The following is a 25,233-nucleotide window of genomic DNA, read 5'->3' on the forward strand; positions in this document are numbered from 1 at the left end:
AACCACTGGCTTACAGAGCCAACTTTTCTTAAAGAACTTAAAGCAGACACATTTAAACAACAACAACAAAAAAAAAAAGGTTGAAAACACTAACAAATCAGGATGCTTCAGTTTTCTACCCACAGTATAGTCACCACACTAACTATAGCTACAAGATACTAGATAACTCACACAAAACAAAAAGACATTATTTTGCTACTCACGGTGAGGGCAGAGCCTGCCATCACCTTTGCACACCACGTTCCTTATATCATCGCATCTACTTTTACACTGGAAAACAGCAAAACCAAAATAAAATAGAAGGTATCTACATGGTTCACCCACTCAAGGTTCTTTAGAACTCATTAACCTCAAACAGATGAGATGTACATGGAACAATTAGTATTCCTTCTCAGAGTGTCCCTGGAAGATGAGCAGGTGTACTTTCATGTAATAAATTGTATTTTTTTTTCAAATAGCATAGTAATGCAACAAGGTTTGCACAATGTTTGCATTTCTTTAATGCATACCAAAACTAACATGTGTGTTACATTAGGTCAGTTTGTCAATGTCTTTTCCTATGCACATGATGTGTCCCAAACAAAACTCATTTTAAATATTGAGAAATATTTAAAAAATAATATGTATCAATATTTATTATCTATGGCTACTTTATCATGTTAAGTACAATTGATAGCTCACACTCAGCTGAAAGCATGATCTGCTTTCAAGGTATTTTAGGAGGTCTGTGAATCTGAAAGAATCAACATCAACTTAGAGCATCACTTTGCTCTACATAAGCATGCAGAAAGCCACATCATTTTCTGTATTGTCATTTTCTGCCAGTCACCTCCCTTCAGCAACATGAAGAGAAAAAAAAGTTTAATATAACATTGGAAGAACTTGCTTACCAAGGCAATTTATTAATGTTTCTGAATACTGCAAATGAAATTAACTTGTTAGCACTTTCATTGATTCAGTAGACACATTAAATTCTTACTTAAGGCTTTTGTGTTAACAGAATAAATACTGTTTTTCTTGTACAGACTAAAGTAATAAGTATGAAGACAATTAATATAGAAAATTAAAGGCAATCTTCTTTTTCACAGGACTGTTATTCTATTATCTTTGTACTCATTGTACAGCTGGTCATCAAGAATCCAACCTGGATATGCATCTTTTAATTATCTTTTTTTAAAGTTATACAAACTGTTTAAATGGTCACTGAGGCTCCCATTCAAATCAGTAGCAGTTCCACCACTGGCCAAAAATTCTCCAAGAACGTATTGCAAAACTTCACTCTTCTCCTCCCCCCCTCACCAGGCACACAGTGAAAAATGGATGCAAAACACTAGAGTAATTAAAAAATAAAAAATAAAGGAGAGTTCAGATATATATCCCCAGTATAATCATTGCACTACATATAATTACAAGACACTAATGAATACTGGTGTATTTGGTTACTGATGGAGGGTGCAGAACCTGCCATTGTAACCTGCGCAGCCCACGCACTTTGCACCACATTCTGACTCATGAAACCCCATGCACCACGTAACTGACTTATGTTATCCCATCTTTCTTAGGGCCTGAGATTATGTGCTGGCCACCAGCACAGGCCAACATCATTAGGAGGTGGCATTTGCACAAATGTCACTATTTCACAGGTTCTGCTTCAAGGTTTAATCCATGTCACAAGCAACATACAGATAAGGAACCTGTAGGTATGTGTGCATACATATATATATATATATATATATATATATATATTTCTATCCTAAATACCACACTGCTACAAAAAAAAAAAAAAAAACACTGGAGAACTGATATTTTCCCATCAAAACATTTCAAAAGATCACATCAAGATGGCATGTCATAAGGAAGCAGCAGGAAAGAGGCCAAAAAACAAGAGTGAGAATACTAAAGCTGGGAATGCACTGGAACCAATATATTTTCTGAAGCAATGATTTGCACTATAAAAATTTACAGGCAAAGAGTATTTTTTAAAGCTTCCTACCAATCTGTCACAACTGGTTCTTCTCACTAGAAGGCAGCTGTGACCCTCAGAAGCATTACTGATTGTTGGATCTCCGATTCCTGATATGCTAGAGCATTATAAAAAATTAAGTGGCATTTTCTTAAATAACGTAAAAGCGTCATTACATTCTAGGAGCAACTGAACTACTTTCTGTCATACTTACCAACAAAACTAAATCCTGGAAAAGCTTTTTCTCCTAAACTGAAAAAACGGTTTGCTAGTAATGAATCTTAACAGAGAAAATGGTGCATAATTTCATGTCCAAATCCTGCAACCGTATCTGCAGGAAATTTCCACATCTATGCCAAACAATAATAATAATAATAATTAAAAAAAAAAAAACTATACTAAGACAGATGAGTTATTAAGATAATACTGTGGAACTTGAGATACATATTCCAGTTCAACTGTCTTTTTCTATTACAAATCAATTGTGTGACTTCAACCCAAACACTGGTTCAATTTCCCATCTGTGAAGAAAATAATTACAGATTCACACTTCAAAACTCACAGGGGATTTAATAGTAATAAGTAGGAAAAAAAAAAAAAAGTAATGTCTATAGACAACTTAGTACTTTTGAATATTGTAAGTTTCTGGAACGTCATTAAGGTCAGGTGAAAACATTGCTGATACTCTGTGTCAGCATCATCATTCAGATCATTATAATACACCTCAATAGTGTATTTACTTTTTTATTATTGTTTTTGTGTAGAATCACAAAATGCCTACAACACACAATGCATTTTTCTAACGTTATAATTTTTCTAACGTCATTTTCTACTTACTGCTTGCCTGTTCTCTTATACTATCCTTGTATCTTAGTATAAAACAAGTATCCTGCACAGGGCAGACCCCTCTTTCAGATAGAAACAATAGTCTCTGTAGGAAACACTAACATTTTGTTGCCACACAATGGAGAACAAACTACACTCTTCAGCTACAGAGTGTGTGCATTTACAATATCTAAGTGATACACCCTACTATCCAGTAGAAGTCAAAAAGCAGTAAATAAAAATAACCAGACAGTTAACTAGCGAACAGCTATACAGGTTTTTAATACAACTGCATGTAAAATATATGGCTGCATCTTCCATAACCTCACAGTTACAGGCCCTTCCTGAAGCATAAAAATAAACGTGCAATGGTATGGGCACAAATCATGCTACGCATTTTAAGCGCTTACACGTGCTGTATTTGACGTGCCATCCCACACAGCCAAAACACTCAACAGTTAAGGTCTAATACAAAAGCGTACTTACTTGATCAACATAACGCCATTTACTGTCATTGTAGAAAATGGCCAAATAAACACAATAATGAGAGAAAAGCACAATGAAGCTGCAAAATTATTTCTCAGGAAAACATGCATACGTAGTGGCAAGCAGGGCCTGTTTTTCTTCCTTTTTTTCCCCCCCCTCTGTGGCTAGCCCCTCCAGCTTCAACAAAGTTGTTCACAAGGTAGAAGACCTGAGGCACTGAATCTTATAACAAGCATTAATGTCTGCAAGATAGAGAATACAGTTCAGTTCCTGCCCCTAACAAGCTGGTAGTTATTCTAAAAATAAACTATGCCTATTAATTTGACTTGAAGTGTCTATAAGATTTCCTTTCCATGAATACTTTCACTGATACACAAGTGCCATTTCATCCAATGCTTTACCCGTTTTAATCAATCACAGAAAAACAATCGTACAGCTTTCAATTCCAACCTTGCCTCAAAGGTCTATAACACCTGGTAAATACACAGCCTCCCTAAACTAGGACATCTCTGGAAGTGCAGTGAAAGCACTAGATGATCCACAAACTAAAACGGTGTGGAAATGTCACATCCTGAGAACAGGCGATTTTATGCTTTTCAAAATCTACCATTAAGTTTATTTTCACAAAATACATCTCTCAGAGACTTGAACTTTTATAATTTGTAACCACATGTGAAAAACATACATTGACCTTATACAATTGTGAGCTTCCAGCTGCTCCAGATGAGCTAATCCAACAAAGCCATAGTCTTTCCCAAGAACCTTCGTGGAGGAGTAGGAATTTGGCCACACGGAGCAACAACTTTACACCCCTCTCATAATTTATAAAACAATCCATCTAAAAAACAGAAACATTGCCAAATGTATTTTAAAATTGTTCAATGTTCAGCTATTGACTACACAGCTTATTTGAGGCATTAGGCTTGAATCAGAAACTCAACCACAGCTTATGAAGCACAACAGATTGTACTCTCACACAACCATACGCTTAGGCCTGAAGATACAAGACTTCACCTTCTCAGCATTTTGTGACTAACAGACTTAAATACCAAATGCTTTCTCTCCACATAACCCAGATATGGTACACACCTGCATACTATTCAAGGTCCTCCTTCTGGTATGACTCTACACCCATCCCCCTACTCAGGCCTGCACGAAGCCCTCCAGAAGATAGGTCTTGCACAAGATATTCCAAAAAGTCCTGCCAGGGAGCAAGGCCAGGGCTGTGGTACTCCACGCTGCAGACTGACAGACAGCTTGCCTACTGAACTGAATTCTCCCATTGAGCTGCCTGAGAAAGCTACTGCAAGAATTCAGAATTTAGCAGAAAGTGGATCAGCCTCCAGTAAGAAGAGACCTAAGCTTCTCTCTCTAACCTTTCCCAGTAGGATTGGGTAAAGCTTCCATCTTTATCTGCTTCTTTCTAAGAACTAATTAAAAAATAAATAAATAAACACACACACACCACACCACAACAACAAACAGGAACATCCTAGCAAGCCAGAGACGAATCTTTATGGAAAGCAAACAAAAATTGCACTAAAAGGAAAACACAGTGTAAATGGACAGCTACACTATCTCTTTCCATTTCCCAGTGGCTGACCTACTGAGATTGAGGCAGTCTTTACCAGAGCAGGGGATCTTAATTTGCCTGTACTACTCCTCAGTAAGTATATTCACTCACGTACATATGAAGCAATCCAGAAGTTGGAAATGCATGTTAGAACTCCAGACTGAAACACCGCAGGGACCGTCACACTCCAGATTGCAGCAGGTAAAGGAACTCCAACCTGCAGGACGTATCCCTTGTTTGCATGACATGCTTCCAGCATAGCCTGGACAGCCACATTACTACCTTTTCCCGAGACGGTGCTGTCCATTTATGGGATGTTGCTCTCTGCTTGCGATCCTAGAGAACAATAACTTCAGAGTGAAAAGTCTTTATCATGTCTCTGAGAGGACTTTCGAAGGCTAATCCTTCCTCTGAGTTATTCCAGGACTGAGTCAGCCTTTCACATTTCCATTTCTAAGAAAACATTCTTGACATGTTTTTTTTTTTTAACTGTTCCTGTAATAATACTCTGTTCTACAGCAGCCTCAGAAATCACGGGCAAAGCAAGCCCCAAGAGATAATCACCAATGCAAAACAAGGTTTATGCATTATTATTACTTCTAGCTAGCTAAATACAAATCTTGCCGTCCTTTATACTAATTGCATTTGTACTACAGAGACACATAAAATGTGGAATTGTAAGGAGGATGAGAACCCCCCTAAATGATTAGGCACAATGTCTTACTATCTAAGCTTTTCCAGTTCATTAATATTTCACTTTTATATATTCCTCAGCTGCTTTTACAACATGTTCCTTTCTCTCCTTCTTAAGTATGAGCACAGAGAATTGTTTGAAGTAACTAGTAGACCTTGCCTCACATCCCCACCTCCATGCCCCCTGAGAGTTTAACACTTCAAGCGCAATATATACTAGATAGAAAAAACACATCTGGCATAGAAAAGAATAAGGAAGAGATTTTGAGCCTCCCTTCTGGTTACGTTCCACTATAAAGGTGTGTGATAGGAAAACAAAGCGTTCCATGTTTCTCTAAGCTGATAAACTTACTGTTGTCAGTTTCAAAGGCAAGACGGACGTAAAGCTCTGAGGGGTTCAACTCTCTGTGGAAAAGCAGGACTGCCGTGTTCCCTAGCAAAATAAAAAGCTCGCTGCAACTTTCTTTCCCTTGCAGGAAAGTGAAAGATCACCTCTTCCAGCCAGGAGAAAAGGCACAAATTATCTAGAGCAGACATGGGATTTCCACAAGCCTTTCCCATAATAAGCGGCACCGTCACCATCTGCTCCACCTTTTAAGCCTGCCGTGCGTTTCTGGAGAACTGTCAGCATCCTCCAGCTCCTTTCCCCCAAACCCAGCCCCGCGCACAGGCCCCAGGGGACCCGCAGCACCACCACCGCGCCCGCTCACGTTTCTGAGAAGGCTTCTGCCTCTCACCCCCACAGGTCGCGGGCAGATTCCTCGATAGACAGGGGGGTGCGGGGAGAAGGAGAAGAATGAGGAGAAGAACCCGAAGGAAGGATCCAGACAAAAAGCACCGCGTCTCCCCACTGACCTGCGGGGCTCACACCCCTCTAGAGGCGCAGCCCGGCTCCGCAGGGGGGCTGCAGCCGCCACACGACAGCCCCGGGGCCAGCCCCCGGTGCCACCTGCGGGCTCCCCCCCCAGCACCTCCGCGCCGGTTCCTCGCCCCCCAGCGCCGAGCTGCGGCACCGGCAGCGCCCAGCCAAGGGCGCAGGGCGGCCGGGAGCCGCCGCCCCGCCAGCGCTGAGGCGAGGCGAGGCGAGGCCGGGCCGCCGCGGGGCGCCACCCTCGGCATCCCCTCAGCACCTGGCGCCCCCCGCCCCCCACCACCACCGACCGCCCCGGGGCCGTGCTGAAGGGACGCGCTACCTGCCCGGGCTCCTCCGGCGGGGGCTGGGGACCCCTGCGGCGGCCGCCGCCGCCGCCGCCACCTCCCCGCCCGCCTGCTGCTGCCTCGCCGGGCGGCCGCGGGGCGAACGATGCGGCCGGGGCCGCTCGCCCCAGCCGGTGTCGGTCCGTCGGTCGGTCGGTCGGTCGGTGTCAGTCGGTCATGCTGCGGCTGTGGGGTGCGCGCGGCGGGCGGGTCGGCGGCGTGCGGGGACAGAGAGAGGGAGGCAGCGGGCGGGGGCGGGCCGGGGCGGCGCTTCCGCGTGTGTGTCGGGGCGCCGGGGGGGGACGGGGGGGGGGGGGGCCGGCTCCGATCGTGTGGGGGGCTGCGGGGGGCGAGGGGCACGCCTGCACACGCGTGTGCGTGTCCGTGTGTGTGTGTGTGCGTGTGTGTGTCCCCGCGTGGCAGCCTCCCCGGCCTCCGCGGCCGGCAGGGGTAGGCGCAGCGCGGGGGGTGAAAGTCCGGGTCTAGCCGGGCAGGAATTCAGCTCTGCCCCGGTGTGTTTACACGCACCATCTGCCCAAGGATTTTGTGTTTATTTATTTATTTATTTATCTATTCATTTATTTTTCCTCTCCCGTACGCTAGGGGAACCGGCTGATTTCACTTCCTCATCCCCTTTTCTGATAACGCGCTTCGTGATTATTTTTTTCTTGTGAGCCCGTCACAGTCCAGGCGTGTTGCCGTACGTAAAAAGGGACCATGTAAAGGGCACTTAAAAAGCAGGTACAGTACGAGAGGCAAGGGCTCATCCACATCGGTGTGAAAACGGAAATAATCCACCTGGAATATTGGTCAGGGCACCAGTCAGTTACATGGCATTTGCTGTAAGGAATGAAGTTCCCTACCCAGTTCAGAAGGAAAGGGTTAAACAGAGGAATAACCATGCCCTATGCAACTAATATTTAAGGGATAAAGTTTTCATATTATGTTCTTTCTTGCCGATTTATACAGCACCATTCCCACATCCCTTATCAAAGCAAGGTATCGTGCCTCAGTAAGGACCTCACTGGAGTAAAATGAGTGACAATTCACGTGGATGGCAGACTGCAGATAGGCACCACCTCACCTCATCTTACAAAAGCTAACATGCATAACTCTGCAACAGAGTATCACATTGGCTTTGCAACCCACCTAGCAAAATAACTTCATTTTGTAAACATCATTGCTCGTTCTGAAACTGAAGAATTCAAATGTTAAGTACTAGACTTATATAGTGAAGTGTAGATCAAAATTAAGTCAATGAGAGTTTTGAAGAATTCTGAGTAAAACACATTTCCGTAAAATGCAGGCAGCTACAACTTAACAGCAACGATGAGGCCAATTTGCGCTGAAATTCTGAAAATACTTCTGTGAAAATAAAGAGGGAGTTATGTCTGTGTCAGATTTCATATGAAACTGGCAGGAATCTGGAGGGTTTTAAATATGTCTTTACAAAATCTAAATATTCAAACAAGGCCATCCGACATACACAATTATCTTTAGATATAATGGTCAGTCAGTCAAACAAGTTCACCACTATGCTGTATGAAATGTAATGACCAAACCCAAAGGTGTTTGTTTCTGTTTCTACTTGGGCTTGGGGCAGAGTGGCTGGAAAGCTGTGCACAGGAAAAGGGACCTGGGAGTGTTGGTCGATGCTCGCCTGAACATGAGCCGGCAGTGTGCCCAGGTGGCCAAGAAGGCCAACGGCATCCTGCCTTGCATCAGGAATAGTGCAGCCAGCAGGAGCAGGGAGGTGATCGTCCCCCTGTGCTCTGCTCTGGTGAGGCCGCACCTCGAGCACTGTGCTCAGCTTTGGGCCCCTCACTACAAGAAGGACATCGAGGCCCTGGAGCGTGTCCAGAGAAGGGCTACGAAGCTGGTGAAGGGCCTGGAGCACAAGTCCTGTGAGGAGCGGCTGAGGGAGCTGGGGGTGTTTGGTCTGGAGAAGAGGAGGCTCAGGGGAGACCCCATTGCTCTCTGCAACTGCCTGAAAGGAAGGTGTGGGGAGCTGGGGGGCAGCCTCTTCTCACAGATAACTAGTGATAGGACTAGAGGGAATGGCCTCAAGTTGCACCAGGGGAGGTTCACGTTGGAAATGAGGAGACATTTCTTCTCAGAAAGAGCAGTCAGGCATTGGAAGGGGTTGCCCAGGGAAGCGGTGGAGTCCCCGTCCCAGGAGGTGTTTAAGGAAAGGTTGGACGTGGTGCTTGGGGACATGGTTTAGTGGGTGATATTGATGGTAGGGTGATGGTTGAACCAGATGATCTTGGAGGTCTTTTCCAGCCCTTATGATTCTGTGATTCTTGGCCAGATAGTAACAGATAAAATGTTCTACAGTCACAGAGAAACAGTTGGAGTATGCTGAACACAACAGTACCATAATGATGCTAGATAGACAGATTTTTAGTAACTTGTCATCCACATTTTAAAATGCTCAAAAATCTCTTGGGACACCACCTCAAGAGTAGATATTCATTATTCAAAGTGCCTATATTTTCAATGTGGGAATTTCAAACAAGAAGACATGGTGGCAAAATAGTTTTACTGAGTGCTGGTTCAAAACCCATCCAAGCATTTAAGCATGTATACAGCTCTATGTGCATGAATTGTCTCAATGAAGACTAGGATTTTTTGCCATAATTAAAATTACATGTCTACTTAGCCACGTTATTAAGTTTAGACAGCCTTGAAGTTAAAGACAGAGGAATCTGTGATTTGCTGAATCAGGGTTCTCCCAAGAGCCTTGCATGGTTTCTGAACTCCATAGCTCACCCTTCTTCCTCCTGCCTGTGTTCAGTAGGAGATTCTCACAGGCTCCTAATGGTTAACTCTGACTCTCTGGCATGCTTCTCTAAGCTCTCCTGCCTGCTGTTGCCCTGAAAGGTTAGCCCCTGTGATTAAGTGGCACTTCCAGACACACTCACAACTGATGCTTCCAGTGAAGTCAGAAAGGCTTTGATCAGCCCAGTGACACAGGCAGAAGAACAGCCAGCAGCTAGAGATTGTACAGAATAATGGCAGCTTTTCAAAAACTACATTTCATTCTAGTTGGGGGGGGGGGGGGGAACAAAACATTGTAATTATTTTAAGCATCAAGCAATACCTGTTTTGAAGTGGCTTTGCTAACGGAGACCTCAGCAGATAGCTATGGGAGCTACAGGAGGAGGAAAATTTATGGCCACCACACCCATGACCTTCCCAAGCATAAGTAACCTGATTCTCGTCTCCCACCCATTTCCTGCTAATGTGGCCCCAGTGACTTTTGCAGAAAACCTCTCTGTATGACAGGTATTACACCAAAATCATCAGGCTTTGCTAACACAATGAAGTCTTATCAGAAAATTCCAGGTTTGCAGAGCTGGGGATTCATCAGGAAGAACGCATTCTTCTTGCTGGGGTATAAATGTCCTGAAAATTACTACAGCAGACATGTCTGATCCCCTTGCATTGTCTATCAGCTATTTCTATTCCTCTCAGTTTGAGTTCATTCCTTGTTTCCTGACTAATCATTTCACATGATCCCCTGTGCTTAATGCTGCTGCCTACTTAATAAAAAAGAGGGCTGTGTTTTTTACCACACTTTTTCACATTTTCTCCACCTCAGTGTGGATTCATCTCAGGGTAGGCATGGAGGGAGCTGAGGCACGTGAGATCAGATCAGTTTCGACAGCCACGTCCATCAGGGTTCAGTGTGCATCCCTGTGTAACCTTCTTTAAGACCTTAAGATCTCTGGACACAAGCCTTCAGTGCAGAGGTGCTGGTCTGCCTTATTCAGCAGACAGGAGAGTAGGTGATTCTCTGCATGAGTGACCCTAACTGCGGAGATTTAGGGGCTGGACATAGCTATAAAACAAAATACTTGGGGGGAGGAGGGCAGGTAAAACACTGGAGGGGGGGCGTGTAAAACAGATTCATCTCTGTTTTGTAGGAGCATTTAATGAATCTTAAAGGAACCGGTTCTGTGAGAGCAACTCTGCTTGCCAAGCTGTGACTCACAACCACATGCTGGCAGAGTAAACTAACCTCAGCACTTGGATACTCTGGGGCATCTTGGGAGGGGATGCAAAGCTGCATTGACTTCACTGAAGGTTTTTCTCGAATAATACTGTTTGAGCCAGGATGGCATTGGGAGTGTTGCTGCTCAGCAGTAACCATGAAGCAGTCTGGTCAAGTCCCAGTTTACCATCACAGGACAGAGCAAAGGAGGCCTCCTGTACCAAATTGCTTCCACTGTCTTTTCAGGAAACATCTGTTCAGTGGAGCAGTGCCATACTGATCAATATGTATTGCTTTTGTGTTGCGTGTGATCATATCCACTTATACCTTTGGAGCCAGGATTAACTGAGTGACCTTCCATTTGCTGTGTAGTGCCATGTATGTGCAATGTACTGGATAAATACTGTCACTAACACTGGTCAGTTTGTTAAATCTGATGGATTTCATCACACTAACATTAAAATCTCAAAGGAGATCAAAGTGCACTTTAGTTAATAAAAAATAATGGTGGTCTGAAGCAGTTTTTAAATTAATGTTCATGGGTTTTGTCCCCTGCTTTTAAATTTCTTGTAAATTGATTTATAGTCTCTGTCATTGGACTCCCACAGTGTCAATGGCACAAACGACACCACTTTTTTTGCTAGACAATCACCATTGCTACTAGGGTCAGAAAGAGCAATGACAATTAGAAGTGTAAAATTTCTATTCACTCAAGAAGAGAAATGCTCATTACAATCTCAAAATTTAGCTTGTTAAATTGAATGAAGAACTTTTTTCTTTTTCCTATCTCACCAGTGAGGTATCTGGAGTAGGGTAGAGTAGAGTGGAGTGGAATGGAATGGAATGGAATGGAATGGAATGGAATGGAATGGAATGGAATGGAATGGAATGGAATGGAATGGAATGGAATAGAATAGAATAGAATAGAATAGAATAGAATAGAATAGAATAGAATAGAATAGAATAGAATAGAATAGAATAGAATAGAATAGAATAGAATAGAATAGAATAGAATAGAATAGAATAGAATAGAATAGAATAGAATAGGAGTAGAATAGTTCCAGTTGGAAGAGACCTACAAAGAACATCAAGTACAACTGACTAACCACTTCAGGGCTAACCCAAAGTTAAAATGTATTAAGGGCATTATCCAAGTGCCTCTTAAATATAGGCAGGCACGAGGCACCTACCACCTCTCTAGGAAGCCTGTTCCAGTTCTGAGTCCCCTCTTGGTAAACAAGTTTTTCCTGATGTCTAGTCTGAACCTCTGCTGACACAGCTTTGAGCCATTGCCATGCGTCCGGTCACTAGATAGCAGGGGGAAAGGATGAGCACCTCCCTCTCCACTTCCCCTCCTCAGGAAGCTGGAGAGAGCAATGAGGTCACCTCTCAACCTCCATTTCTCCAAGCTTGACAAACCCAGTGTTCTCAGCCTCTCCTCACAGGACATGCCTTCCAGCCCTTTTACCAGCTTTGTTGCCCTCCTCAAGGCACATTCAAGTACCTTAACATCTTTTTTATATTGTGAAGCCCCAAACTGCACACAATATGCAAAGTGAGGCCCCACCAACACAAAAAACAGAGGGAGAATCACCTCTTTTGAGCGTCTGGCTACGCAGTTTTTAATGCATCCCAAAATGTGGTTTGCCCTTTTGGTTTCCAAGGCACACTGCTGACTCATGTTGAGCCTACTGTCAGCCAGCACCCCCAGGTCCCTTTCTGCAGGGCTGCTCTCCAGTCACTCACTAACCAATCTGTAGTTATGCCCAGCATTATTCCTACCCAAGTGCAGAATCTAGCATTCAAACTGTTAATGCAGATATTGGCATCATCCAATTGGGATGACAATGAATGTATAACCGCACCACAGTTATCAGTTCTAATCAGCTCTATTATTTATATAAATGAGCTTAGTGTTACAGTTTGTTTACATTTCCATATAGAAAAATGCCATAACTGGAGAATGTAATTCTGTAGAAGCATAAAGGAATTTCTTTCAGTGTTCCACTGGCAAAAATGTCTTGGTGAAAAAATTGTCACTCCGAACTCAGAGGAATACTTTTGCAGTAAAATCTGTTCACACCAGCTGGCTGGGGGTCTGATCCTGCAGTAGGTGAACAAACTCCTGGTTTGCTCCTGAAGCAATCCCCAAAGCTCCATGTGGTTATAGAAATCTGAAGGACTCCAAAGGACTTGGGCACTATATTTTTACAAACAACAGCTTAATGAAAGCATGTAATTCATGCTTTGTGTGTTTGCATTGCTTTTTATTTGGACAACAAAAGCCTGTACAAAGTCAGTTTTACATTTCATTCTGAGCTTTTTCCCTTTGAGGATCCCCATGTCAGAATATTTCGGTTCTCCAGGCTAATAGGCTTTTTTCCTTTATAATTTGTCTGTTCAGACTTGTATTCTTTGTACTTAAATTGTGGAAATATTTTGGTTTGTCTAGGGATTTTTTTTTAAGTTTATTTTTATAACATTTACATGTTCGGCAAAATTAAAGTTGACAAGCATTCCTTTCGGTGTTGTTATTTATCCATTGTACAAAATGGGAATAGGAAGGAAACCTGCTGGAAGGGAAAACTGCATTTCTATTTGAAACAGATTGATTGTTAACAGTGAAAACATAGTCTGAGGGTGGTATTCTGTACCAGGAATAAAGGATTGTTAAAAAAATAATGTATGCCTCATTTTATCATATCTGTGACTCTAATGTATCATCACAGCAGGAGCTTTCCACAGTACCACTGATCCTGGGGGTCTGAGCAAATTCTGCCTTTAAGTTTCATTAATTAGGTTTGCTTTAGGCCTAAGCAATGCCTAAGGTTGTTCAGTTAGTGTGGAATTATGGAAGTTTTCCTCATATGTTTACTGAGCAACAACTTCTGTGCTTTGCAGACAAAAGACCATACATGAGGCGTGTAAGAGGTAGACATCATCTGAGATAATGCAGAGGAATGCAGGATGTCCAGGCATATGTATTAATACATAAAACATACAAGGTGCAATATTATGCACATATTATGCAGCGTAACACCTAAAAGACAAATTAATGAAAAGGCTTCCAGCACAGATAGACTAAGGGCCCTGCAATCCGTCTTCACAGCTATTACAGGAATTCCTTATCAGAGGTTTTGCTTGGTAACATTTAACGAGGTAGAGCAATGCCAGATTTTCAGCACTCCCTTTCCGAATTTTCTTTCACTTCTGCTGCTATAGACCACATTTGTCTCCTGAAATACCTGTTCTTCATGCTTCCCTCAGTCTATACTGACAATCACTGAGGAGAAAACATTGGTTTCTCCACTTCTTTAGCTTGGTAAATTAAAAAATAATAATAATAATTGTAAAAAAAATAACCAATTAAACTTCAGATAATGGTCAAAGAATAGGAACTAATATATGTAATGAATTTTATTTTATTCAGCTGTTACCCACTTGTATTACTTATAGCCAGCATCGTGGCAACACCCATAAAAATATATAAGCTTATTCAGTTACTGATATTCTTCCAAGCAGCCTTTCAGTTAGATCTTCAGTTGGAGGAATCTACCTGGAAAAACATCCTGGGGTTAAATACACAAAATCTTTTGAGTCCCCTCAATGTGATATCTCTGTCCATTGGCTATTTAGCAGTCACATTGGCAAGAACTCAGAGAGTTGTACAGGGATGATCACTAGTGCTCCCTAGTGCTTTTCCAGTAAGGCAAAGCTTTTGGTCTTCATAAACAAACGAATAAAGAAATAAATATCAGTTCCATATTTCCTCAAGGACAGGAAAAAGCACATTAGTTTTTTAGACCTTTAGCAGTCACATGAGGTTTAAAAAAAAACAAAGCCTGTGGTTAACCTTAAATGCCGATAAAACAGTAAAAATGTACTCCAGTAAAAACTAAGGTATTAACTACACATATATACATATATTTTAATCTTAGAGACAGACTGTTTATGAGCTACTACAATATGGTGTGCCTGAGTACTTAGCAAGCGCATTCCTGTGCCCTGTCTGAGTTGGCATTTGGAGACTGGACATACGGGAGTAAATGAATTGGCAGTGTCGTGTTGGAAACCCCTTGTTGAGCTGCAGTTAGAAGAAGGCCCTGTTGCCTTTTCCACAGAAGCACCCTTACTTTATATTTGCTACCACAAGTAATAAAATCTCAGACAGATGCATGCAAATGTGAGATAGCAGTTTTATAGAGTACTACTTGCAATGAAAATTTGCAAATTTTTTACCAAAATCTGCAAGAGATTGGTGCCTTGCATTTCACTTCAGAGTGCTGCTGTGGCAGGGACAGATTCTCTTCACCAGATGTTGCACTGGCTTGTGTGATTGTGAGGCTTCAGGAGAGAAAGCAGCACACCTCAAGCTCTCATAATGTGCAATCAAACTGAGATACAAAGATGTGCTAAGATGTATCCATTTTCACATTCATGTCCATTGTGCCTACCCTCATATTTAGTATTTATGGAGGAAAGAGCCGTCCAAAAGCTTTATTCAAAAATCTCATTTTAAAGTCAGATCCTGAAATTTTCTAGACACTCTTAGAGACGAACTGTGGCTGAGATCCATATTGTAATTCTGATGTAAGTGCAAGGTCTGCTGCTTGTGGCTGGAAATCTAGTCTGCTTAATGAATTTACTGGGCTTTGGCTTAGATCCTAAAGGATACTTACCACTCCATTACATACTCTATTATTACACAGTATTATTGTTACGAGCATCACAAACACCCGTGATATATATCTCTATCATAGTCAATATGAGAAAAAAAATCAGCACACTTCCCCAAATATAGAAATGCTCAGTGTTGTCTCATGCTCTGAATATTTGAACAGGCTCACGTCTTGGCTCAGGTCCCTGAAGCATACATCCCTTCCTAGAGAACATGCATCAGGAGAAGAGGATCTATGATAAGGGGACAAGTCCAAGGCAGTTTCCCCACCCTGAGTCAGAAAGCCTGAAGGCTTTCGGAGAAAGACACCACTGCCACAGAACTGACAGCTGCCATTCTGCTGGGCACCTTCCTCTCTCAGGTGGCATTCAGTTTAAATGACCTGAAGAATGACAGTAGAAAGGTCTGTTAACTTGTCCTTGATAATTTAACTAATTATGCTATTCATAGTCATGTAAATGTGATAACTGGCATTAAACAGCCAAATTTTGAGTAGTGTGGATTTAAAAGCAGTAGCAAACAGAGTAGCATAATGGATGCAGGCAAAAATGTACCAGAAATTTGAGTTCAGTGGTGCCCAAACATTGCCAAATACACACACTTCAAAACCAAATCAATAATAAAAACTGTTCAGAAAGCAGAACTTATTTCGCTAATATACAGTGATAATAATTCATGTGTCACGTTTCCTGACTTTTATATCCCTATTTACTCTCCCCCTGAGTATCATTTTATTTTTACCATGACAATCTGTGAATCATATACAGATAATAAATAAGCTCCTTCTGAGATACATGTATAGAGTAGTTATGAAATAAACATAGATATTTGCTACCAGCTCTGTTTAATTTTCAGAGTTTTTAAGATTTCTTTAATTCATCTGTTCCTACACCCCAGACAATTAAATGCTACTGAAATGGATGTTATATAAAAATATAAAATGAAAACCTGAGTTTCATAGCAAATAAAATGTTCTGGTATATTAAATGTGTATTCATTAACACACACACAAATACAGTGCGTCTTTCCCTCCCAAGGGCAACAGTAAGTTATGCCTCAACAAGCAGCATGGATTTATGTCCCTAAATGATTCTGTCTTCAATAAACATTTGTATACTTGCCATGAAACCTTAGGAATCATATGTACTTCAATTAATTCCAAGATACTGAATTAATCTTTGAGAAAAAATGTATTAGATAATTATATTCATTAAATGATGATTCAAAAACACATTGGGTCAAGCCAAAATAACCCCAACATGTGTTAATATTTTTTTCTGTATTGTTGGAATAAGACATTTCTACACAAACCTATGGGCTCTTATTTCCTTTTTTTTAATTTTTTTTTTTTTTAAGAAATTGACACATTATGTGTTTGTGTGCTGTTTTTTAGCTGGATTCTGGTCTTCATTTGAGATTTTGGGGAGTAAAATTTTGGGGAGTGTCTGAGATATTCTAGAGGGTATACAGGAGTTAGGGATTTAAGTCCTACTAAATACTAGAAATTAGATGCTGGCTCCCACAGACTTGCTCAAATATTCCATACTAAATGGGTTCCATGCTAAATTGAGTCTGTAAGATTTATGTTATAAGTCTATTTTATTTTATATTAAAAATAAGACCTTCCAAATGATGTCCACAGAATTTATTTAGAAATTATGACTTGTAACTACCTTGCGTTACACCAGACCACTGATGAACACGAAATTTCAGCCCTATAGAAGGTATATTAACTCAATGAAAGAGCAAGCTTGCTATGGAAGCTCATGAGTAGATATGTGTATATTTTGCTAATACTTAAATGAAGAACACAAACTCCTATCTGCTGAACTTGATAGCAAATGTCCCAGTAATTTTAATGGGAGCAGCACCGGAGTCATTTCAGTGGGTGAACTGACTATAAGCACAATGCTAAACACATGCCCTATGTAAGGGGGGTGTTTCTATGTAAAGTTCCAAGTTTCTCCCTGCCTCTTTGCCGAAAAGAGAATGTGGGCATTAACTAATAGGAACAGAACAGCTAAGGAAGGAAGTAAGGAAGAATACAGCTATGTATTTTAAAGCATCTATATAGCATTAATAGCCAGAACATAAAATGCCGGTGGGAGGATCATTACACTGTAATGGCTTTTTACAGAGAAAGGTATTTACAAATATTTGGGGTCTGATCTAAATACTGTTAAAAACATGTCAAGAAAAAAGCAGTTCTCTGCAGCAAGCACACAGAGTTACTGAGATGCCATTCCTTAACAGCTGCTCCCACAGTACTAGAGGTAGCAATAAAGACTGAATATTTAAATTTGTTCTTCTACAATAACATATTTTTAATAAAAAGGGGTAATAAGGTAAAAACGTTTTTTAAAAATGCTATAGATAGCCTTAATCTACAAGTACATGGAGTGCATTCCTGTGAGCAGAGAGAGGATTTTATGCTGTTCCAACATCTACCACCTTGTTTTTCTACAAATACATGATCTTGGAAGCAGTAAACTGAACAAATGATTTATTATTTGTAAATGGTGAAATGTGTCTTTAAGAGTTACTTAAACTGGCCTTCAAAATGTATGCAGACATTTCTGAATTATCATTGATAGTATATGTTGTGTTCAAACAAAACTTGCTGCTAGGTTCAACTATCAACACCACTCTGCTTTAGCTTTTAAACAGTGTGAAAAAAGAGGGTGGGAGAAGAAAGGCAGTAGAAGTGCTAATGCAATTGTTTGATGTGTGCATGAGAGAGGCAAAGAGGCGGAGGCAGACATTCTGCCACTGAGACTACTGGCACTGAACTACATTGTTCTTTATGCTTCTCCCTTTCATTCAACCTTTTTAGTGGAAAATGATTATAGCTGTACATAAAAACCATAATATTTATTTTATTGATCTAACAATGCTATGGCTTACATCTCCACCGAACTGTCCATTTTTCACTGATGTTTTTTCTATGTGCCTTACAGTATGCTGTATGCAGCTAGGAGTGCTGTGAGTGAGCCCACCCCTGTACGATTCAGTGTGGTATTTTGCCAATGGAGAGTGACTGACTTCACTTCAAAATATTTTCCCTTTAATTAGTGTGGAAAAAAAAATACAGCAACCCAATTATCTAAAAGAACTGTGTGGATTCTTGTCACAGTGAGGAAAACAATGCCACAGATGTCCTCTAGTTCAGGAACACCTCGGCTGTTTTATTAGAAGACTGGTGAGATAATAGGTTTGGCTATCAAGCCTTGAGTTTCATGACTGGGCTACTAGGAGCCTGCTATATTAGTGCTTGAACCCTTAAATCAACCATTTTCTCTGGAAAACAACAAAACAATAATATTGAACTACTTGGGTGATGAAAAGGAACTGCTACCGTTTGGATATTTCTTTGCAGTACTTTGCATGAGGACCCTGGGCACTGACTGAGAAGCCCAAGATGCCCCACACTGGAGCTCTGGCTCTGCTCGACAGGCAGCATCTGGGGGCAGCTGCTCTGCCAACCTGCTGTGCCCACTGCCTGCTCCTTCCCCACACGCCTGCGCAGCTTCAGAAACTCCGAGCAAGATTTGAGTAAACCCATTAAGAGAATCAGGACTGAGTACTATCAAATGGGTGAGGTATCTGAAGCAGATAGATCCTCAGCACAGCGCTAATAATAGAAATAATGTCAGTTTTTATAGCATCCTGCTTGGCTCCAACAGCTGTCTGTACCAAAACCAATGACAGAATTACCTTTAACTTCAATGTTGGGTTCACTGCAATTTATTTTTTCCTTGGGCTTGATCCAAGTTCACATATTAATTCCACTAACATTAATCTATGTGCAGACGTTCAGCTGAAGGCTGAAGCTGGTTTTGCAGAACAGTCCCTTTTACTACAATAAAATGCTTAAAAATGCTATTTCTCAGTGTTGTACCTAAACTTGTTCATTGATTCACGATTCATGGAAAGTGCCTCATTTGAAATGCACACCGACTTGTTTTACTTCTACAAACTAGAGGAAAAAGAATATGCATTTTTTTTTTCTTTTGCAACAGAAATTCCACTACATCAACATAATCTTATGTGTTCACGCCTGTAGAAATTAAGTGTTTTTTATAAACTATCTGGATCTTAATTACAGTGTTGTAGGAATACGATCTGACCCTACAGCAGGGTAAATTTCTAGAAACCTAGATTCTAGTATTTACTCAGTACTTAAAGGAAATGTGATGTTCAGCACTGGTTGGAAAACTCATTTGTGCATTTTTTGTAGAAGAAAGCCTCCTGACACTGATTGTAGAATAAGATTTTCTTGAAAAAAAAAAAGAAAAAAGAAAAAAAAAAAAAGATAAGGCCTCCACAGGGCCTTTCTGTTGTCACACCAAGGGCTGGATTTGCAGAGACACAAGGGCACCTTCCAGCTTCATTCAGGGACCGCTGGTATCCCCTCAATGTTAGGATGGTTGCTGCTGAGCCCTGTTTGTAAACACGTTTTTGGCACTGGTTTGCATTTAACTGCATAAATAGAAATGCTGTCCAAAGAGAAAAACCTGCTGGAAGCCAAAGCAGCTACTAGTGCTGTGAATGGGCTGAGCCAGGAGGTCAGAGTCATGTTCAAACACTCTTTCAACCCAGCTGGCCAACATTGCAGGTGAGCACAGGAACCTGGAAGCTGTTTTCTATTCTTCCCAGTCTACACTGCATAAATAACTACATATTTATTAACTGGGTCTTTTGTGTGTGTGCAGGACAGTCCCTTTGAGAAGTAAATCACAGGGATGCACATTTCTGTGAAACAGGCTGAGTGGGAACATGAACTTGGGCCTCTCCCATGTGGCTACTTTAGTCACAAGCCATTGGAAATGTAGCAACACCGTGTTATTTCCCTCCACCCAGTCCCCATGGGGCAGGAAAAATTTAGGTTGGACAGGATCTCAGGAGGTCATCTGCTCCAATGCCTGCTCAAAGCAGGGCCAGGTTCAAAGACGTATCCAACTGCCATCAGAGCTTGGAATGAAATTGAGGCAAAGGCTGACTCTCTAGATCCCAAGTGAAGAGGCAGTGAGGAGCACATAAGCTCCAGCTCTTTCTTCTGATTTTCACTTCCCAGCTGGTTTGGGCAACAGGGGATTTTCTGATTTCAGAGGATCACTTCCTCAGACTTTTGTTTCACTTCTTTGTGCATCGTACAGGGGGTCTGCGTGCCTGATTTAGGCTTAAATGCTAAATATACATTGAATGTTGAGACACGTGGGGAAGCCCTGAGAATGTGGCCTTGGCATGCTGAGCACCCTGCCTCTTCTGGAAGCACTGCCGTGCTCTGTAGCACCTTTACCATGATGCCATTTTTCTGCTGACCTTACAAGATGTCAAATCAGCCTCTGTAAAAGGGGAATTGCCACAGAAAGTCACCAGGCAGAGAAGAGATCAGAATCAGTGGCTCAGTCACCAGAGCACTAAAATTGGTTTTACCTCTGGTATAATGCTGAAAATAGTAGAGATGCCCCAATGTCAGCTATAAAAAAGTCTTACAAACCTAAATAGATCTTTATTATGGTAAGTACAGAATGAAACCTTGGCTAAGAGCCACTCTTTTGGAAATGGACTCAAACAAAATCCCATTAGTATGTGAATTATTATTTGAATAAAGAAAATGAAGGACAGAATATGGATGGAGATGACTGTGATAGAAATACTATGGTTACAGTAGAAGAAATCATGTTGCAATACCGGTCCCCCTAACACAAGGTAGAACTTTTGATGTGGTAGAGCTGTGGGGAGAAAGGCTCTGGGCTAAGCTGTGTCTTCACAAGGTGAGAATTCTAAGGAAGGCATGAGAAAATGAACAAATAAAACCCTATGAACATCAGAATAGTATCTATGCCATTAATTAATCACAATAGGTTAGGACCAAGGGTAAGATAGTTTCCAACTTTCACATAAACATCTTTTTTTTCAGTCATGGAGCCCAAGCAACACTGGTCAGTGACAAAGAGGTAATGATTCACCTGTATAGCTCAGCAGAGCCTAAACTCTGAGCTGAATCAAACCATATTTTATAACATGACCTTAGATGAATCAGTCAATTGTCTTGTTTCACAATTATTCTGCTTGGATGCCTGGAAATTTCAGTCAATTTGATACGTTACACAACTATCAAAAACAGAAAAAGAAAAAAAAAAAAAAGATCAAAACAATTTGGTGTTACAGAGTGTTACAAACTAATTAATAGGGAAACTTGGTCTGTAGTTAAACATTTTTTCTCAACAGGGACGAAGAGGGATGGTGAAGTTTTCGTGTGGCAACGGTGAATGCAGCAGTCAGGGAGCTCCTCCATGCTCTGCTGACACACAGCTGGAGGGAGCTGTCTCAGTATTGTGCCAGAAATAAATAAATATGCTTTGATCTCTTCAGTGAGCAGACCTTGTGAACCATGATGGAACCAGATATTCGAGTCTATCCACCTCCTGAGAAACTGAATACCTTCTCTTTGACCGCCCCCACCTCCTCTCCTTGCAGGAGAGGCCAGGCTGGGTGCACAGACAGGTGCTCAAGGGGAGGGGAGAGGAGGGTCCTAGCTAGCCCCAAAAAGCTCTTTGGCCCTGGCTGTGCTCTCACTGCTACAACCTCCTCAAAGCAACCCTGTGATGGAAGAAAGCCTGGGCACAGCTTCTCATTTTTCTGTTTCTTCCTTCTCCCTGGTCTGCTCCTGCTCTCGGTAAGCATAAGATGAAGCCAGCACCTGAGGCAGACCCTCAGAACAGGGGCCAAAATTTCACGTGTCCTTTGCAGCATTTCTGGTCTGTTTGCACCTGAACAAATGGAGAATGCATATGTCCATGGGTAAGAGCTGTCAAGCAATGCTCTCAAAATAGTAAGCCAGCAAACACCTGAATAATTTTGTACAGGCAGGGAGAAGAGGCGCACAGGTAACACAAGCTCACGCCTCTAACCACAACATGACAGCAGCATGTTAATAACATGGGAAACTTTAACATCAGTTTTCATTTGTTCCCTCACCTCTCTGCAACTGAGGAATAAAGACAGCAAAGCCCTTTGTTTGCCAGCACAGAACACCTGCGGAAACACTCCAGCCCCACGCAGCAGCCTCTCCTGTGTGTGCTCAGCAACAGAGTAAGGGGAAGTGACCCCATCATCAGAGGAGCAAGGTGCAAAGACAAGGAAACCCTTCAGGAAATCCTGGGAATGGGAAAGAGGAAAAGTTTTCACGTTGTTGTTTTTTGTTTGTTTGTTTTTTACCAAACCCTAGGAGGGGACTTTAAGAAACAGCTCAAGTTTACCTTTCAAATGAGGTAAACCTTCTACATAACCTTTCCATAGGATCTTTTATTTCTTCTTAAATTACTTATGACACCTACACTTGAATTCCATTCATGAAAAAAAAAAAATCCTTTGCTGAACATCACGTCTTTTTTTTAGGAGAAAGTAAACATTTCTGATATACACTATATCGGCTCATTGAACTAATGCAAAACCATGTTTATAAGTAACATCTAGTAATAATGTTGCACATGTAAGATGTTTTATTCTGTCTGCTAACCATAATACAGAGACAAATGAAATACTGTTCTGTGATACAACCCAAAAATATCACTTAAGCTAGCATTTCCTAGGAAAAGCCTATGTATTTAATTATTCTTCGCCATTGTACATTCAATCAAATCTTCTATCATAGTTTAGAAGACCAACTTTGCACTTTCCTGTTGTTTTGTCATATAAAAACAGGATGTCATTCCACGGGGGAAAATAATTGCCAACAGTAAAGAGGTGGTTTCTTTGACATTTGCTAGGATATTGTTAAAAAATCTCTTTAGTATGGATCACTTCACCTCACAGGCTAAGGGAACTGACTGGAAACTAAGCTCTAAAACCTGAGGCCTGCCACTGTGCCTGATGTGAAAAGGCAATATCCACATTCTCCATAGCTTAGTGAAAGACATACCCCCTGCCAGGCAAAATACACATATACATACTCCGCTCTCTCTGCCTCAAGTTTGTTCTGCAACCTAACAAATGGCTGTTCACAGATACTTAAAACCCAATCAGATGCAACTGAAATATGAAATAGATGCATTATTAAATATAATAATAATAATAATAAACAACAACACAGGGAAAATAAAAAGGAAAAATAGCACTAAGATCAAGATGGACATGCCTGCAACACCAGCATCATTGTTAGACTGGTCCAGAATGATAATCTTGAAACCACATTGACAGCTGCGTATCCATAAAGGTACGGAATATTTTTGGTTAAAACAGACTGGAATATAGCCCATGCCTCCAGGGTGTATAGGCTATAGGGGAGGCTTTTGGTATAGAGGGAGAAGGATCCTCAGTCAGACTCCTTGGCCTGATTCTTGTTTTTCTGCATTGCACATAATTAATTCCAAATAAAAGCCACACTTTTGTGGGAATCTTGAGTTTTCTTAATTTCTTGAGAAAAATGTTACACATTAGACTATGAAGCAAGCGGTTAGCTAGTTAGTCAATGGTTATCTGATAATGAATGACATCTTACAGGGATTGTCTACAGAGCTAAACATTTGCAATGTCATCAAAATTAATTGCTGAGGTTTTATTTGACATGCAAATTAAGAAGCATGAAATTAAGAAGAAAGACACTTTTTTTTTTTGAAGAATACTCAGGCATATGCAAGAAGAATCTTAGAATGTGTTTTATCTTCTCCTTTTTTTTTAAATCACTAGCATGATTAAATTGTACGTGTACTTCCTCAGTCTCCACAAGAATAACTATTTCGTCTCAGTGCCTCCAATACTGCACCAGTGAGGCTGAGTCAGCGGGTGCTTAAAAGGAGCTAGCGAGGTGATACACCTTCCTTCAGTTTTCCCTGGGGTTTGAAGCTGTCAGTCAAACCTGTCCCTGGCTACTGCTGCAGGTTGTGGGAGGTGATGACGGTTTCAAAGTTTGCATGACTTGCACCCATAATAACGCCCCTGCAGTCACTGAAGCATCCTTTGTGCCTGCCTGGAAGGATCAGGAATAACTGGTGGAGGGCAGCCATCAGCACCCTGCGGATGCTGAAGATTTCATCACATTAAGGAGACCTCGCAAGTTGTCTCTGCATGGTACCAGACCCCAGCTGTACAGGGGACATGGAAAGGGGGAGAGCTGAAAGATTAGAGGTTGTCTGGCGATGCTGCTTGTCCCAGATGTACAACATCATGAGAGTGAAGGCCACCGGTCCAAAACGATCTGCCACATTCTGGAGGCAACAGGGAGCTCTGCTACAGAAATGGTTTCTGTGGCTGGCTGTTGTGATGTTAATGCTGGTCACTCTTCCTGTTCCTGCTTGCTGAAGTCTCACCACTACAAGTGCTTCCACCCCGTCTCACACTCCTCGACATACATGAAAGTGTGCTCTTCCAATTCCATTTCCAATCCATGGCCAGACAACTGCTCCAATTTGAATGAGATTATTAAAGCACGGCCTAATCCCATGGAGACAGAATACACGGAGAGAACAGAGTCCCCCATCCAGTGGTGTGTGGCTGGTGCACCAAGCTTCCCTTTTGGGTTGTGCTGTGCCCATGGGAGCTGCATCTCCTCTGCCTTCCCAGCATGGTTTCCAAACGTATGGAGCTGGACTGGAAAAACAGCCCTGGTATCCCATCCCATTCCTGGACAAAGCAGGAATTGCTTTTGTATTCTGACCTGAAGCCATGCGTTTAATTGCTTTCTGTCTTCCACCTTCTTTTGCAATTTGCTGTTTCTTCAGTGTTGGTCCCTGCCCTTAAAAATTAAATCAGTAAAAAAATCTGTGTACCAGCCATGTTTCCTTTAGCAGTTATTAAAAATCCTACCTTTTCCAGAA

The 25,233-nt window shown here is 41.6% G+C and overlaps 1 protein-coding gene across 5 annotated transcripts in view; it reads right to left on the minus strand.

Annotated features, from left to right (window-relative positions):
- CCSER1 (coiled-coil serine rich protein 1) overlaps positions 1-25,233 on the minus strand; it is a 735,828-nt gene that overhangs the window by 676,671 nt on the left and 33,924 nt on the right. The window contains exons 1-2 of one of the 5 annotated variants that reach the window (XM_083833061.1): positions 6,734-6,972; positions 5,893-5,973 (exon numbers count right to left, since the gene is read on the minus strand). The exons of 1 other annotated variant lie outside the window; for it this stretch is intronic. The gene's annotated coding sequence lies outside the window, so the exon portion shown is untranslated. Of the gene's footprint in view, positions 1-5,892; positions 5,974-6,395; positions 6,551-6,733; positions 6,973-25,233 lie in introns of those variants that run through there. 3 more of the 5 variants (XM_083833064.1, XM_083833062.1, XM_083833066.1) reach the window with 3 other exon arrangements.

Source organism: Anser anser, assembly GCF_964211835.1.
Source record: "Anser anser genome assembly, chromosome: 4".
Classification (NCBI taxonomy): Eukaryota; Metazoa; Chordata; class Aves; order Anseriformes; family Anatidae; genus Anser; species Anser anser.